At 43.6% G+C, this 11,276-nt stretch overlaps 1 pseudogene; it reads right to left on the reverse strand.

Annotated features, from left to right (window-relative positions):
- Nucleotides 1–1,541: 1,541 nt before the first annotated feature.
- LOC148138203 (putative G protein-coupled receptor 139) lies at nt 1,542–11,064 on the reverse strand (annotated as a pseudogene).
- Nucleotides 11,065–11,276: the final 212 nt, after the last annotated feature.

Consider the following 11,276-nt stretch of genomic DNA (forward strand, 5'->3'; position numbering starts at 1 on the left):
ATATATCCATTTTGACTGCCGAGCAACTAGCAATTGTTGCACCGCTACTCTGATCCCACATGAACACCCAACGTCATCAGCTCCCTCTGTTATCCTTTGCAAAGTTCATGCTCTCACTACCTTGCTTTCCTGTCAGCAATGGCCTGAGAATCTGTACCTAATCTGTTCCAATGACAAAAGCTTGTGACCCATTCCTCATTCTATTCACCCAGCAATCGTCTGTCCACCTTTCCCCAACCCTTTCTCTAATCAACGGCCTTTGTGCACATAGCCACTCTGCCCCCCAGCAAAGGACAGTGGTCGAACACTAATTATTTTCCCCTGGCAACGGAATGTGGGCCCATCCCACATTCTTCCAAAGACAACATCCGTCAGCCCCACCACCACACTGTTTCTCTGACAAGGGTTCATGATCTTACACCTGCTTTTCTTGCCCTAATAACTGGCTGCTGGACCACCACTACACTGTTGCATTAAAAACAGGCTTTGTCCACTTCCACATAATTTTCCCTCGGAATAGTCCATTGTCAAAACCATCCCCGTGAACACCTACGAAAGCAAAGTTGTTCCACGTATATACTTTTCCCATAACAATAGCATCTCTAATTTGAGCGCGTCCCTGCTTTATTCTCCGAGCAACCGCCTCTGAAAACATTTTCACTCTAACCCAGTAGAAACTGCCTGTGAACTCATAACCATTCTGTTTCCACAGCAACAAACAGTAGTTGCACACAATGTGTTGCATTCACAGGAATATTGCCCGACGGCCACCCTTTGCCCTAGTAACATCCATTGGTCTCACATACAGAGTCCACGAGCAATTGCATTTTGACGAAACCCCACACTCTATATGTGCATCCCGTTCTGTTCCCCAAACAACAGATTGCAAACGTAAACGCACCCTGTTTCTCCAGCAACAGAAGCAAAGAGGGAGTTGGAGGTGGACAGGATTTGAAAGAGAGAGAATGGAGGAGGTACAGGGAGTGCAAGACGAAGAGACAGTGAATGAGAATGGGGGAGGGAGATACAGTGAACAGCAATTACAAAATAGGAGGTGCAGTGAGTACAAATGAGAGAAATTGTGAGAATGGGAGAAAGATATGAATGGAGGGGAACAGAGAGAAAGTTGAATTCTGCTGAGGCCAGGACGGGGTGTTTAACACAGAGGTGAAAGCAAGGACAGAATGACTTAAACAGAATTCAGGTGTCCCATCCGGTTCCATCCCCTTCTCGGATGACAAGGACATGGGTTTGAATCTCCAGCTCAACGTCTTCAAAGCAAAGACAAACTCGACTGCTTGACACTTTTTAATGAACGTTTTAATCAGTTACGAGTTGGAAGTTATGGATACAGTCAGGTGAGAGCAGTGCCTTGCCTAGCTGGCTCCTGAGTTGAGAGAAACGCTGAGATATACCCCTGTAATCACCTGTCAGAGGATAAGGATGGACAAACCAGTACTGTCCTCAGTCTATTACCATATTGACAAGCTGCTTCACTGCTGAAACATTGAATTGAAATATGAAAATCCTGAATTGATTGATTAATGAGTGAATTGGATTGATTTATGAATTTGAATAAAGGGATACTTCAGAACATTCTTCAACTGATGTCTGAACTTTTTCTGAGTCTCAGCATATATCGCTGTGTTTGTGCAGCAACTGAGGAGCTGCAGCATGAAGCCTAATTCCTGCACAAATGGATAGACATACACAGACCTATACCCGAAATACCACATCCGGTTCCATATAGAATACACCATCAGCATTGACCATAACAAGATGAAATTGCCCGAGATCACAAACAGCAAAATTATGGATCTTTGTCGATTTCGCATTTCTGTATCACACTGACCGTCCCCATGTGTGTGAGCACGCAGTCTCTTGCGGGCTCTGCTGGTCACTAAAATGTGTCTGACGGTGAAAATATTGAGTAGTACAATCAGGAGAAATGGAAGAGCCGGGTTTAGGACGTGATGGAGGAACTCGATTGCAGTCCAGACACGAGAGGATTGAACACTGCTTTGTGACAAAACCAGGGAATGTTATCCAGACCATACAGCCCTAACAGCATGAAATACCAGAAAATGTTCTTTAAGCAGCTCAGCACAGTCACTGTTCCAAGAACCACAGCCGCCGTTTTCTCACTGCAGTATTTACTTTTCAGGTTCTGGCAACAAATGGCTACAAACCGATCAAAGGTGAAAGTGACTGTGAACCAGACAGAACAGTCAGTTGCTGCATAAAGCAGTACGGCGTGGATATTACACACTTGGATGTACCACAGGAAAGTAAACTCTTCCCAATAAACAATGGGAATGTGTCTCAATATCAGATCGAGGATAATGACCAGTAGATCCGCCACTGCCATGGCCCCCAGGTAACGACTGACACAGGGAGACAATCCGCAATCTTTGTGAAGCAGGATGAAGAGTGTCACTCTGGTAACTGTAAGGAAGGTAAACAAAGAAATTATGCATCATCCTGGAGGTAATTATGTAAGTTTTATTGCGGACAGAATCAGATTTCAAATGGCTCACTGTATTTAGAGATCTATTGAAATTCTTGGAGCTGTAATAACACAGCGCAATGTCTGAATTACTTTAGAGATGTGACGTAAATACAAGAATTCCTCCTTTCCCAAACACGGAGCTGAACATTCGTAAGAACATATAGTTTCTAAGACACTGTCACACACTCTATCACTTGCAAGTAAACAAAGGTTATTTCTTTACATTTCCTGACAGGAAAAGTGAAAATTGTCCTTAACGGTTCTGAACGGTACAACCGTTTCCTTCCAGACAAACGGAGGTTGGAAATTCCTGTCTTTCAGTCTAAGTTGTGGTGGCCATTCTGTCCTGAAGAAACGTAAACACAAACAAAAACGTTCACTCCTTTAACTGCCTGAATGTACTTCGAAACAATGTGTCCTTCTCCCTGCAACGTGATGTCTTTCTTGAGAATCATGTCTTTTGGTCAATTCTCTGACTTTTGGCCAGTGACTAACACCATCAGTTGAAGAACGCTCCATAGATTGTTCCACTCCTTTTTCCGTCTAACTGTTCTTCTCTCTCTTTGGGATTTCTCCCCAATTATCGTTTACTTTTAACCCCTTGGTTCTGGAAAAAAAAACTGTCATTTTCCTCCGATGATCAGTTCACAAGTCAGGGCACCAGACTGCATGGCTACTTCATAGAGCCTCTAAGTTCTACCCGCAAAAGTGAACCAGAGCTTCCAGCTGTCTTACACTTGCACACACGAACCTATTCGCTGTCCATCATCTTTCTCAGGCTTAGTCCAGTGCTTCAGCGAAGCTCACCATCATTTGGAAAAGAAACACCTCATATTCTGCTGAGAGAATTTGCAACACTCTGGACTCAATATCAAGTTCAAGTTCACAAATAAGACTAATTGAAAGATAGGTGTCAGAGGGGTCCACTTGAATGCGAGAGAGCAGAGAGCAATCTAGAAAGGTATGTGAAATAAAATTTTACCTCGTGGATTTGTGTTCATTCCATATGCATAGCACACTCGTTGCAAAACAATTGCGCCTCAGTTTCCATTTTACTCTTTCCACTCTAACCTTAAACTTATGCCCGCTCACCCTCGGTTCCCAATGCTGTGAAAAATGATGAGTGCATTCAGTCTATCCAGGCCCCTCATGACCTTATACACTTCTATGAGGACCTCACACAGTCTCCAACAAAATATGGAAAAATGTCCGAGTTTATCCAAACTCTCTCTACAAATGAGAGTGTTGAGTCCTGGCAACATTTTTGCAAATTTCATCTGTACTCTTTCCAGTTTAATGACATCCTTTCGACAGCATGGTGACCCAACTTGAACACTTATACTCCGAGTTCGTCCTCATTAACGTCTTTTTTTAGCTCTAACATAATTGTGCAATTTCTGTACTCAGTGCCCTGATCGATGAAGGTCAGTCTGCCAAAGGCCGTCCTCACTGCCCTACCGATCTGTGACTCCACTTTAAGAGAACTGTGAACCTAAACTCCATGGTCCCACTATTCTGGTACACTCCTTCAGGTCCGAACATTGACCATAAAATTCCTACCTTTATTTGAGGTGCCAAAACACAATGCCTCTCACTTATCTACACGAAACTCCATTTTGCATTACTCGGCCGACTTCCCCAGTTGATCAAGATATTGCTATAATTTCTGATAACCTTCTGAACTTTCGATGGTATCATCTACTTTAGTTTCATGAGCAACTTACGAATCATGCCTTGTACATCCTCATTCAAATCATGGATGTCGATAAGAAACTTGAATGTGTGACATGAGAATGCGGTAGGAATTGGTACCAAACAGCAATCAGAAACTCGAAATAAATCATCCTTGATCAATTTGACAGAATATATCATGTCAAGTCACACAGTAAGCAGTATTGGGTGTTCAGCTGTTTGGAATCGGTATAATGATTTAACAAAAATGCACTGTAACTATATTAGGCGATGACGTTAAGGTAAACAGACAATTATATCATTCAGAGAAGGTGCAGAGTGTCCAAATGAATACTTGGAGGTGAAGACAGCGGGTAAAAGTTTGGAAGATCGAATATAACATGACATATCCCATGCCATTTTAGTTTCAGGACGAATGTAAGGCAGCATGTGATTGAAAGGGAGAGAGATAGCAGCATTCGTGATACAGTGTGAACTGGAAGATTCACTCTTACCCGTCAGACTTCGGAAGTTTTGCAAAATCTGATGGACTGCTCTGTCATGTTCTCCCATTTGTCCCATTTCTCTCAGTGGCAAGTGATGAGCAGGGGGGTGTTTCAAGCCCCGTATTAAGGATATGATGTCAATCTGAAAGGCCATTTTTTCCTTGCAAGTGAAGACATGAAGCCGTTGGGAATGGCTGACTGTTTCTAAATGAAGAGGCTCTGGCTGTTTTTCGGACTGTGGGTATTCACCAACACGACGTGCCATGCATGGGCACATTGCAACATTAGATTCTATTAGATTATAATAGATTATATTAGATTCTCTACAGCGTGGAAACAGGTCCTTCGTCCCAACATGTCCACACTGACAGCCCCCCCCCACCCCACCCCCACCAAGAGTCACCCACCTAGACCCATTTCCCTCTGACTAATGCATCTAACACTATGGACAATTTAGCATGGCCAATTGAACTGGCCTGCACATCTTTGGACTGTGGGAGCAAACCGGAGCACCCTGTGGAAACCCATGCAGATATGGGGAGCATGTGCAAACTCCACACAGATAGTCGCCCAAGGCTGGAATCGAACCTGGAATCCTGGTGCTGTGAGACAGCAGTGATAATCACTGAGAGATCCTTCAGTCCCTCTACTTCTCCGCGATGACATGTGGACCACATAGGTCCATGTATATGATCGTGAGTACCGCCATACTGGGAAAACAAGCATACACTGGGTTGCTCCCTGCTGAGAGAGAGCGCATTGCAGTAACCTAATCCGCAATATATATCCTCCAACATTGATTTAAGCATCATGGGAGATGATTGATCTGTTTCCCATACGTGCCAGGCCATTTCCGGATATTCGAAACTGAATGAAACTGATTTTAGCACTATCCTCCCCCTGGTGTGAAGCTGCAAGTCGTGTTGCAGGAGGTGACACCGCTCTGTGACCAGCTCCTTGATAAATCAGGGTTCCCTCACACACTGCTCTTGGGTTAAGCGGAGGTTGGGGACGTGTTCTTGGAAATCCTGGGATGGATACATCAAGTTACTTACCTATCTCACCCACATTCCAAAACACACGCACGCACACACACGCACACACCTGTGGTCATTGCATTTTCAGGTTTCTGTAGTGCGTTCAACAGGGTTTGTCATGGTAGACTGTTAAGTACAGTAACCTTGCATGGAATACAGCGATAAAAAAATATTTGGATCCAAAATTGGATTGAAGGTAGTATTCAGAGCATGTGGTGAAGGCATACGTTTTGGAATGGATGCTTGTGACCAATGCTGCGCCAGAATAATTGGTGTAATGTTCATTTTTTGTGATTTATATGAATAAGTCGTAAAGGAATATAGGAAGGTAAAAACAATGACTGCAGATGTTGGAAACCAGATTCTGGATCAGTGGTGCTGGAAGAGCACAGCAGTTCAGGCAGTATCCAACGAGCAGAGAAATCGACTTTTCCGGGAAAAGCCCTTCATCAGGAATAAAGGCAATGAGCCTGAAGTGTGGAGAGATAAGCTAGGGGAGGGTGGAGTGGGGAGAGAGTAGCATAGAGAACAATGGGTGAGTGGGGGAGGAGATGAAGGTGATAGGTCAGGGAGGAGAGGGTGAAGTGTATAAGTGGAAAAGGAGCTAGGCAGGTCGGACAAGTCATGGGGACAGTACTGAGCTGGAAGTTTGAAACTAGGATGCGGTGGGGGAAGGGGAAATGAGGAAGCTGTTGAAGTCCACATTGATCCCCTGGGGTTGAAGTGTTCCGAGGCGGAAGACGAGGCATTCTTCCTCCAGGCGTCTGCTGGTGAGGGAGCGGCGGTGAAGGAGGCCCAGAACGTCCATGTCCACGGCAGAGTGGGAGGGGGAGTTGAAATGTTGGGCCACAGGGTGATGTGGTTGATTGGTGCGGGTGTCTCGGAGATGTTTCCCTAAAGCGCTCTGCTAGGAGGCGACCAGTCTCCCCAATGTAGAGGAGACCGCATCAGCAGCAACGGATACAATAAATGATATTAGTGGATGTACAGTAAATGATATTATAGGAAGCCGATCGTTTGTGAGCTTGCAAATGACACCATAATTGATGGTTTAATGGGCGGCAATGAATGTTATCTCCGAGACGGATGAGGCCTTCAGTAAATGGGTCGTTGGGCCAAGGAGTACCAGATTCAGATTAACTTTGATAAATGTCAGTTCCTGTATTTTGGTCTGGCAAATCAAGGCTGGATTTATGTACAGAATCAAGAGAGTGTTGCTGAACCAAGAGACCTTGGAGTACAAGTTCAGAAGCCATTGATAATGGCTGACTGCTTCTGAATGAAGAGGCTATGGCTACTTTTAGGGCTGTGGGTATTCACCAATACGACGTGCCATGCATGGGCACATCGCAACATTAGCTTAGATTAGATTAGATTAGATTAGATTAGATTAGATTAGATTAGATTCTCTAATCCTTGAAATCAGTAGCATAGGCAGACAGGATAGTGAAGAAGGTGTTATTTACGTTTGCCCTTTTTTGGTCACTGCACTGAGTCTTGGAGTAGGGAAATCATGTCGTGACCATGCAAGGAATTCCACTTTTGGAATACTGCATTTATTTCTCATCTCCCGACTCGTGGAAAAATGGCATGAAACATGAAATGGTGCCAATAAGATTCACAAGCATGTTCCCAGTGTTCGAGAATTTGTGCTGTAGAGACCGGCTGAATATGTTGGGGCTGCTTTCCCTGGAGCATCGGAGGCTGAGTAAAAAACTGAAATAAGATAAGACGATCATGCAGGGCATGGATACACCTGATAGTCAATGTTCTTTTTCAAGAGTGGGCGAGCCCCAAACTAGAAGGCATAGGTTTAAGCTGAGAAGGGAAAGATGCGAGAAGAATGTAAGATCAAATGTTTCAGGCACAGGATGGTGCGTGTGCAACATGAGCTGCCAGAGCAAGTGCAGGAGACTGGTACAAGTGCAATATTCAAAAGACATCTGGATGAGTAGATGAATACTAAGTGTTTAGAATGAAATGTTCCACATGCTGGCAAATGGGACTAGATTAATGCATAATGTCTCGTCGACTTGGATGCGTATACCAAAGTAGCTGTTTCGCTGCTGCACATCACTATGACTTTATGACACTGCGTTTTCAGAGTTTCCACTCCCTGCAGACTCGGCTCCATTTGTTGCTCATGTTACAGACCTTGATGATGCACTACAGTACTCATGCTCAATCAAGAGTTGGAGCACGAAATCCTCAGGTCTCCCTGATTGTCTGAGACATGTCACAGAACAACATCCAGAAAACCACCTCCAGCAACTCTACTAAATGTTCAATAACAGGAGTAAGTCAAATCCCCTCAGCTGCAAATTAGATGTTTTCTTCTGTCCGGTAATTCACGATAAGCTTCCTCGTGTTACTGAACGCATGATCAGCTCAGAGCGGCACACATTGGCACTGAGTGCACAGACACAGACAACGTTTCAAAGACGTGAGTCAAACCTGATGAACTCCTTGTCCAACATACAACACTACAAGGGATACAGCAGAAAGTAAACAACAGCCCGAATCAAATCATTTTATTGTTTCTGAGGTTCACAAGGCCGGTACTTGATAATCTAAAGAGCAATATACCAAGGCCAGAAAAGGTACAGAGGGACTGGAAGATTCGTATTAAAAATAGAAACAGATACTTACTTTCCTGAGAACATATGGTAGAAATATGGAAAAAAAGACTAGAGGAGTGGTACGAACTGAAGGATTCAGACCTGAGACGGTCCAAATCACAAGAATGAGGACATTGAATAAAGGCATCGCAAGATCTTCGCTCTCTCAACATCTGAATCTGGACCAACCCAGACACAGTAAAGAGGTACAAGACGACAGGCCAATATGGAGTGCTGCACGGACGATGCTAGTTTATTGTTCAGAAAGCTGAACGATCTGACCGGTATGGCAAGCATTAGAAAATCCTGCATATTGGTACTACAAGCAGTACATAACCACATATCATGGGGAAAGTTGCATCCTATGCTGTGAGTGAAACTAAACGTGGCTCCTATAAACTTATGTCGAAGAGTGTGGCGCTGGAAAAGCACACCTCCTCAGGCAGTATCTAATGAGCAAGAGAATCGGCATTTCATGCATAAGTCCTTCATCAGGAACGTCTTGTCCCTGAAACATCGATTTTCCCATACCTCAGATAGTGCTTGACCAGCTCTGCTTTCTCAGCGCCACACTCTTTGACTCTGATCAGCAGCAGCATCTGCAGTCCTAAATTTCTCCTCTAAATTGATGTCTCCAAATCTCCACTGTACGAGTGAAAGAAGCGTGTAGGTGTGTGTACGTGTGAGATTGTGTCAGTGTGAGTGTGTGTGTGAGCGTGTGCGCGTGCGCATGTGTCTGTGTCTGCGTGACAGATCGAGAGAAAAAAAAGCGAGTGAGTCTGCGTGACTCAGTTGGGAACCGTGGTATATGTGAGGATTATTGTTGAGAAAGTACGTGCATGAAGGAAATTAGTTTAAAGATGAACTGGCAGGAGTTTGGGTTTTCAAAAGAGAGAGATGGATTGAAATTTAATGGACAGATAGGACGATGTCATTAAGAACATTAACATTAGTGTATTGCCGGATCTAATAACAATGCAGAGAGGTTTTCACAGGAATGATCGATAGAGGGGATTTATGGTGTCAGTTCGGATGGAGCATCGAATCAGAATTTATTTCTACACATTTGAAGCTGGCAGTGTCAGTTGTAGATTATTCAAATCAATCAGAAGATATTTCCCTGCTGAAACTTTAAATAGAAGTTTGGATGAGCCAGTCAGGTATGTTCCGGATGTTCCTGGAAATAAAAGAAGGAAATGGTAGGGCATGGTGTCGGAAATCAACTCATGAATTACCACAATTATAAGTATCATTACAATGGCCAGTGCTGGAATCTGTGCTGTTCATCTTTGACATAAATGATTTGGAGAAAAACATTGTTGTTAAGATTAGTTTTTGGCAATGGAACAATTGGTGGAAATGTGAAAAGTGAGCAGGATGGTTAGCGGATCAAGCAGGAGGTACAGCGTTTGAAGACATGGGCAGACAAATGGCAGATGAAGGTTTAATTGGAAAAGTATAACGTGATACATTTTGTTAGGAGAAGTACAGGTGATAATTGTAGAGTAAAAAAATGAAATGCTGTGGGTGATCTGTGTGGGCAAGTCCATGGATCACTGAGGTTGGGAATACAAATGGCGAAGATCGTAAAAATAAGGCGTTTGGCATAGTTGGCGACAATGTAAGGGACATGAATTATAGCAATAGTTAAGTTATACTGCAGCTTTTTAAAACATTAATTTTAAAATGCACATTTGGAATATTGTGTACAGTTCTGATCACCACATTACCAGAAGGACATGAATGTTTTGGAGAGGGCACATAAAATATTTTTACCTTGTTTGTTGGCGGGATTATATGTTTGAATAACGTTTGGGCAGGTTGCGTTTCCTTACATTGGAATGCAGGTGGTTGAAAGGGGAAACTGATGGAAGTTTAGAAAATTGTGAATAGCATGGATAGATTCGAAAATATGAGGCTTTTTCGCAGTGTGGCGTGGTCATTTACTAGGGGACACAGGTTCAAAATCCAGGTATGCGGGGCAATTAAGTTAGATGTACGTGCCACGTTTTTCACACAAAAGATGTTATGCCTGGAATGCACTGCCAGAGGAAGTAGGGGAAGCAAGAAACAAAGATCAGCATTCAAGAGGTATCTGGACAAATACATGGATATGAAGGAAATAGAGTGATACACATCTTGTAATTGAAACAGTTTTAATATGGAAGGAATGTCTTGTTCATTATTCTTTGTTCTAATTGTGAATCGCCCGTTTCAATCTCATTTATTGTCCAGAGATGGGATAAAGTCAGAGGTAGGAAATGAAACTTGCATCCAAAACACAAGACAGTGAAGTATCAGTTCTCAACATTAAATAACAAGGGCAGTGATACAATATATTGTGTTTCACAGGTGGAACTGAGTATGTCAACACAGAGAGACTACGACGGGTACTGTCTGAAGCAAAGATGGAGAGAATGAATGGACAAGTTCACTGATGCATATAATAGTGGTTTGCACGGTGAATTTCTGGACTCAGTGTCTCAGCAGGAACAATAACTGTAACAAGGAGTGGAATCATGAGAGGTACAATCAAACAGTCACACATAGTTTACAAAAACAATATTTGAACAGTGAGACTTACGAGGGACACCAACGATAGCCAGGATGGGATAATAAATGTATTGAATAATGAATAGTACAAGTTCGATCCGACGTGATAATGGCAACCGATGATAGTATGTAGAAAGATACCAAATTCTCCTGGCTAAACTCCTGTCCATTGCTGTAACTTGTGGGCGGCACGGTGGCACAGTGGTTAGCACTGCTGCCTCGCAGTGCCAGAGACCCGGGTTCAATTCCCGACTCAGGCGACTGACTGTGTGGAGTTTGCACGTTCTCCCCGTGTCTGCGTGGGTTTCCTCCGGGTCCTCCGGTTTCCTCCCACAGTCCAAAGATGTGCAGGTCAGGTGAATTGGCCATTCTAAATTGCCCG

The sequence above is a fragment of the Chiloscyllium plagiosum genome, unplaced genomic scaffold (genome assembly GCF_037043375.1).
Source record: "Chiloscyllium plagiosum isolate Xiang-an unplaced genomic scaffold, Cpla_swu_hap1 HiC_scaffold_41, whole genome shotgun sequence".
Lineage (NCBI taxonomy): Eukaryota > Metazoa > Chordata > Chondrichthyes > Orectolobiformes > Hemiscylliidae > Chiloscyllium > Chiloscyllium plagiosum.